This window comes from Quercus robur, chromosome 4 (genome assembly GCF_932294415.1).
Source record: "Quercus robur chromosome 4, dhQueRobu3.1, whole genome shotgun sequence".
NCBI classification, from domain to species: Eukaryota; Viridiplantae; Streptophyta; class Magnoliopsida; order Fagales; family Fagaceae; genus Quercus; species Quercus robur.
In genome coordinates this window covers 54,859,433-54,866,833 of record NC_065537.1, presented here as the reverse complement: position 1 = coordinate 54,866,833, position 7,401 = coordinate 54,859,433, and positions in this window count along the sequence as shown.

The window sequence follows — 7,401 nt, the reverse complement described above, 5'->3', positions numbered from 1 at the left end:
TCAGCCTTAGCCCAAGATGTATGAGACCTTAAACTAGTGAGCCCGGTACAATGAATTTGTAGAGAGTGGGCCAAAGAGCTAGGCTTTAGTGTATGGACAACGGTTAACATGGTGTTCTTCACGATCAAGCCGAGATGGACTGAGTTTTCCAGAAGAGATTGGTCCTCAGCATGGACTGAGGAGCTTTTCCTTGTACCTCTGGTATGTTATTGGGGGAGGGGGGGGGGTCTCAACCCCCCTTTTTGTCTCTCTCCACTCCATTTTTATAGTAGTTTCCTTCCTTCTGAGTGAGGTTCCTAGAGTAGGTACTTGTCCCATCAGCCCTCCCCTCCAATTGTTGGGAGTGGTTATAAAGGCAGAAAAGCATGGTTATGTCAGGCATAAGACACTGAATGAAATCATGGTAGCCTTTCTCTCTGACATTTCTGTTTTCTTTGTTGTCATTTTCTGTTTTAGTACTTTTTCTGTTCTGTGGAATGACCTGGAGTGTCACTACCAGTGGCAAGTTGCCCCCTTTGTCCTTGGCTACATCCATGCCGAGGAGGGTTCTTCCCATGGCCGAGGAGGGGTTTTTCCTTAGACTGGGCCCTTGGCCCCATGTAGATATTGACATGGACCTCCCGGTTTTTTACCCCCCACAATAGCCCCTCAAAATCCTGCTGTCCAGCTCTTCGGATGGAGAGGAGGGTTTTGGTGACATCGGGCTTCTATCAAGGCTTGCCAAATCTTGTCCTCCATCAATGCCAGAACCTCTTCGCTTGCCTGAGGCACGTTCCTAGCTGTAAGACATTCTTTTAGTTTATCCAAGCCGCGTTCCTGCCGTTTCGGTACACGAGGCGCGCTTTCATTAGGGTCTCTTCACGAGGTGACGCAAATCCGACTGCTGAAGACTGCTTTGGAAATTGAGCGAGATTTATTTCGCTTGTAACTCCTTCTTGGAGATTTGGGCGAATTGATTGCCACCAAACTTGCCCCCTATATAAGACACATGGGGGGAGGTCATTCTCTTTTATTCGCTGACCCTTGAGTTTTTCAGGCTTTTAACTCTCCAAATGTTCCCAAAGTCCCACTATGATAGTGATTGAGATTGAGGGAGTGAAACGCTGAAGGATAAGGGTGAGGGTGAAGGAACCAAACCCTCTTTAGAAGCCACGGGTGTCTCTGAAATTCAGAATGACCCAGTCAGGGCAGGGGAGACAGAGGCCAAAGATATTTCTCCCCCTCGACTGGACAAGAAAGAAATCTCTCTTCCTTCAGCCAAAATCCGAAGTAGGTGTAGGTCGCATCAGATTTTTGGTGCGACAAAATTTGGATTTTCATCCAACGTCGTATGTCACGCGTGTGCGGGTTTGGATTTCTCATCGCTGGTACCATCCATACTTGCTCGATCAGCAATCGAGCAAGTATGGGGATTTGGCGTTCTTGCTTCTTCTTCTCTTCCACCGCCGGTGCCATCCAGACTTGCTTGGTTGCTGCTGGAGCAAGATCGTGGATCAGGCATCTCTGCTTTTTCTTCTCTTCCACCACCGGTGTCATCCATACTTGCTCGATTGCTGCTGGTGCAAGATTTAAGATTTATCATTCCCGTGTACCGCTTTTTATAGTTAACTTCTGACATAGGCTTGTCTAAGCCCTTTTATGTACATTGTACTTCTTCTTTATCTAATAAAAAGATGATTTTACTTCATTTTGCGTACCTTTTCTTTTTTGCGATAATTATTTTATGAATGGGTGTGCTGGTGTCTTTTCTTTTGAATAGTACTTAGAACTAATGGCATTGATGGTAAAGAATTGTCACCTTGAACCTATCAAAACTGACTGGCACAACAATGCCAATTTTAAGTAAGTTAACTATATAAGACTAACCAGGGAAACAACCGCATGTTCTGCATTGCGAACAAGGTGACCACCCAAGGATGTGTAATCTAAAGTAAACTGTCCGAGGGGATCGTCGGGTACTAGGGTTCTTTTCCACGTTTCCGATGATATTTATAGCTTTTACTTGCTTTAGGCGTCTGGTCCGAGGACCAAGGCATGATTGAACTTAGCTTAAATGCTTAGAAAGGTACCATCGCGTGTTAGTTTCCACAAAGTCGGAGGTCCGAGAACCACGCAAGACCTTTGTTCCGTTTAGGACTTAGGTTTTTCTTTGAAGTAATTAGTCTCCCCATAGGTTTGAGTCCGAGGACCATGCAAGACCTTGGTTTTGTCTAGCATTTAGGCTCTTGGAGTGTCTAGTTTCCCCATAGGATTGAGTCCGAGGACCATGCAAGACCTTGGTTCTGTCTTGCACTTAGACTTCTGGAGTGACTAATTTCCCCATAGGTTTGAGTCCAAGGACCATGCAAGACCTTGGTTCTGTCTAGCACTTAGGCTTTTGGAGTGACTAGTTTCCCCATAAGTTTGAGTCCAAGGACCATGCAAGACCTTGGTTCTGTTTAGCATTTAGGCTTTTGGAGTGACTAGTTTCCCCATAGGTTTGAGTACGAGGACCATACAAGACCTTGGTTTTGTCTAACATTTAGGCTCTTGGAGTGACTAGTTTCCCCATAGGTTTGAGTCCGAGGACCATGCAAGACCTTGGTTCTGTCTAGCACTTAGATTCTTCTTTGAGTAGCTAGTTTCCCTATAGGTTTGAGTCTGAGGACCATGCAAGACCTTGGTTCTGTTTAGTACTTAGATTCTTCTTTGAGTAGTTAGTTTCCCCATAGGTTTGAGTCCGAGGACCATGCAAGATCTTGGTTCTGTTTAGCACTTGGTCATTTAGAAAGTCGTCAGTGCGCGTCAATTTCCCCAAAGCTAGAGGTCCGAGGACTCGACGTAGCTAAAGTTTTGTTTAACCGCTTCAAAAGATTCTGGTCTAGCCCTCGGCTTCTTTCTCCGAAGGAAATTCAACGAACCGGACTACTAGGCCCATGAGAGTTAGCCTCTTGACAAGTGCGCGGGGCACACATCTGACGTTAGAAACCCCTAGAACCGCACTTCGTTTAGCAATCCTTCTCACGTAATCAACGCTTCGAAGTGTAGACCTAAGTGGAAGCTGAGTAACGACAATGACAGTGTGTTCTTGGAAATAATGGGGGATGGCTTTCGCATAGCTTGCACCACCGCCAAAGTGGTCCTCTCGAGGGACTCTTGCTGATAGGAACTTGACCGTGATTAACCGTTGCATTCGCCAATGCACAAGCTCTCCCCACATACGGCGCCAATTGTAGGGTCATGTTTTTCAGCCTTAGCCTAAGATGTATGGGATCTTAGACCAATGAGTCCGGTACAATGAATTTGTAGAGAGTGGGCCAAAGAGCTAGGCTTTAGTGTATGGACAACGGTTAATATGGTGTTCCTCACGATCAAGCTAAGATGGACTGAGTTTTCCAGAAGGGATTGGTCCTCGGCATAGATTGAGGAGCTTTTCCTTGTGCCTCTAGTCTATTATGGGGGGGGGGGGGTCTTAGCCCCCCTTTTTGTCTCTCTCCACTCCCTTTTTATAGTAGTTTCGTTCCTTCTGAGTGGGGTTCCTAGAATAGATACTTGTCCCATCAGCCCCCCCTCCAGTTGTTGGGAATTGTTGTAAAGGCAGAAATGCATGGCTATGTCAGGCACAAGACACTGAATGAAATCATGGTAGCCTTTCCCTCTGACATTTCCATTTTCTCTGTTGTCCTTTTCTACTTTAGTACTTTTTCTGTTCCGTGGAATGACCTGGAGTGTCACTACCAGTGGCAGGTTGGCCCCTTTGTCCTTGGCTACATCCATGCTGAGGAGGGGTTTTTCCTTGGACTGGGCCCTTGGCCCCATGTAGATATTGACATGGACCTCTCGGTCTTTTACCCCCCACACAAGGTATTTAAAATTATTCGAAAATATGATGTTGAAACTTCGAAAGATCGTAATAATTACGATGTTCCATGAATTAAAAAAAAAAAGATAAAAATCAATTATTACTTCGAGTGTGATAACTATACCAAACAAAAAGAATAAAAGCTTCTTTTAAAAAGAATATATTGTGAGTTGTGACTAACTATACTCTTTTTTTTCCTTTTGTTTTGGCTAGAATAAGAGCTTGTGCCTAAGCCTACTTTTTTGCTTTTAAAAAAACTTTGATGTCCATTTCTAGTGCTAATGGATTAGATCATTTTCAAAGTCGTGCCATCCAAACTTATCAACTTCCTAGTTCCTACACTAGACTTTTTTGGTTTAATGGAGACTAGAACGTAGCTTTTGAAGTGTTTTGACCACTACTAGACTATAGAAATGAACGGAATCATTGAAGCACGACAATTCTTAAGCCATGGCGGTAGGTTCTGTGCAAATAGGTCCAAAATCTTTAGATTTCAATTGTTTCGATTTTATTGGATGTCCCGAAGTAACAAATTTCAGAGGATCTAACGGTCCCTTTCTGTTTTGTTGGTTTTTATTTATTTATTTATTTAAATATATATTAAGAATAATCTAAACAAGAAAGACAATGTTGTGACCATTATCATTTGTTTAGTATTGACATAAAAATCAGTAATTTATAATGTGTGGAAATCGATAACTGACATTAAAACTCCTCGTAAATTTGTGCCCAAAAAGAGGGTTTGTCTATAATTTTAAAAAGAATTGGTTGTTGGGAAAAGACAAAAATGTTCTGATTCTAATATGCTACAATTAGTGCATTTTACACAGTTTAGAATATTTGAACGAGGTCCTATATTTTATGTAGGCAAAGATGAGAGAGTTCGTGCTTTATATAGCTTGGCCTTTTTATGTATTTTAATTGAGAAAAAAAAATTCATGATTTTGAACTTTATTTACTATATGTGTAAAATTGTTACCATTTGAGCAATAGATGATATTTAATCGTTGATTATCTATAAATTAAATTAAAACACAACCTAAATCTCTAAACTTTTTTTTTTTCCTTCCTTGATTTGTTACTAACTTTCTTTAGAGGTAAGTGATTTCTTACTATGTTTTATATTCATTTAACTTTCTTTTTTGTTTGGGTTTGCTAATCATGTATATTCCGCTCAACCTCGTCTGATGTGAAAGTACTAAAAAGATGTGTTCATGTCTTCTATCACCAGTTGTGGGACTTCGGCCCGCACTGCATTCAAATTTTCAGGGCTGCTAGTTGTGAAGAGTTGTTGATAGAAGTTAACAGCAGTGTCTACCACCCGATGTGGTTGAGTTGTCCATTGGCCCGATGAGTCAAAAAAGCCTCTAATTATAGTTTCTGCGCCTTCTTTGGGATGCCTTACTAAGAATCTCATGTTTCTTGTCACCATCCTTTAACCAAGTCACCCTTGATCATTGGCTCCACATTTTTGCCTTTTTATCAAAAAGAGTGTTTATTTCAAATTCCAGTTTTTTTAACCAGCAAGCATCTCCACACCTGATAGATCTTTTCTCGGCTTCAACCATCTGTTTCCTCTTCTTTTCTAATTCCAAATGGACACTGCCAAAGTGGTTTTTACTCCACCGTGTTAATTTCAAACCACACTTATCTACTTTCTTTAAAATTTTCTCTGCCCGTGAGGCATCAAGTTCTTCTCCCCACATAGCCTCAATGGTTTCCTTACAACCCTTTTTTGACATCAACATTTGTTTGAAGAGGAAAGGTCTTTATTGTCTGCACTCCATCACCTCTAGTTCGATCCACATCGGTTTATGGTCTAAAGAAGTGACATCCAAATGATAAACCTTGGTCTCTGGGAATTTTAAAAACCAATTGTTTGTTGCCATGGCTCTATTCAACCTCTCCCATACGGTGGAGTCCACAAAATTTTTATGACACGTGAATTCTAAACCTACAAAACCCATATCCATGGACCCACATTCATCCAAAGCCTTACGAAAGGGCTGCATCTGCCCATGTGGCCGAACCCTGCCTCCCCTCTTTTCGGATTGTCTTGTAACTTCGTTAAAGTCGCCTGCACAAATCCAAGTATCCAAACCTCAACTCTTCAAGCTCTGTAGTCTGTCCCAGGATTCGTGTCTTTTTTGTGTATCTGCTTCCCCATAAAAACCAATGAACCTCCATTCATCATCTGAATTTTTGTTTATTGTAGTGTCTATATGATTCTTTGAGGAAGTTTGCACCTCAAGCTTGAAATCATCCTTCCAAAAGAGTACCAATCCTCTTGCTTTATGTTTTCTTGGCACCACAAATTTATTTTTGAAATCTAACATTTTTTGTATTTTTTTTAGCCTATCTTCATCCATCCATGTTTCCAATATAAACATGACAAAGGAATTTTTTGCTTGCATCGTATTTGCAAGCTGATTTTTTGTATGTTGGTTCCCAAGCGCCTAACAATTCCAACATAAATGACTTATTACCTCTGGCAAGGCTAGGAACCAGCCTCTGCCAATATCTGATTGTGACTTTTGTTGACCTAAGAAACAATTTTCTTCTTTTTCTGTAACCCAGATTGACCTTGAGTGTGTCGTGTACCCCTTTTAGAATCCACTGCCTCTGCCATAACAACATTTTTACCAGTGACCGACCTAGCAAATTGCTTCCATGTAGCTGCACTCCCTGCAAGGATGTTTGTTGTATCTGGTAGAGTAGAGAGTGGTGCACGAGCTGGTAGTGTTAGTGGCCATGCACGTGACTGTGTAGTAGTCAAATAAATTTCATTAATTGTCATAGACTCCAAGTTGTTTTCCTAACCCGTAAGGGAGTTAATCTTGGAGCATAATTCTACTACGGCCTCAAATCTCCCAATGTCTTGGTCAATCTCCTTAATTATCTCTTCAAATAGATAGTCCCCTCATATCCAATCTCGGATTTTCAATGTTGAGTGCAAAGTGAATACCTTGATCCATGTGGGATGGGCTTGATTCCATCGGATTTTGCTCCTGAAAATTCGGAGAGCAATTATAATTCTGTGCTATATTCAACCTTTCCTTTTCTTACGTTATGATCTCCGGCAACGGTCCCCCTCTCCAAATCACCACAGGTGGCTTCTTAGATGACCTGGTAGCTATATTGGCCCTCGTTCCAGTAGCTTTTGTTTTATTGAAACCAGGAACAAAGATCAAGTTTTGTCACAATGGCACAAAGGGTGGTGCTTTAATCCATGCATTGAATTGTTGGGCTTTAGTGGGAAGAGTACCTTCGCTTTCTATCCATAACTCTCAATCCCTATCGTCGTGTGTAAGACTGCCACACTAGTAACATAGATTAGATAGTCGTTTGTAATTAAACGACACCCATAACTCCTTTCCATTCTCCAAGGATATCACTCTACCTCTACATAGTGGCTGAGAAATATCGATAGTAACACACACCCTGATAAAACCGTCCCCCATTGTTTCACTTTCATCTGTGTTTTCATCCACCATTCTGACTGCTCCACAGATTTTTTCAGCAGCTGCCCTTGTTTGGAAACGAACCAATATGTCATGTAC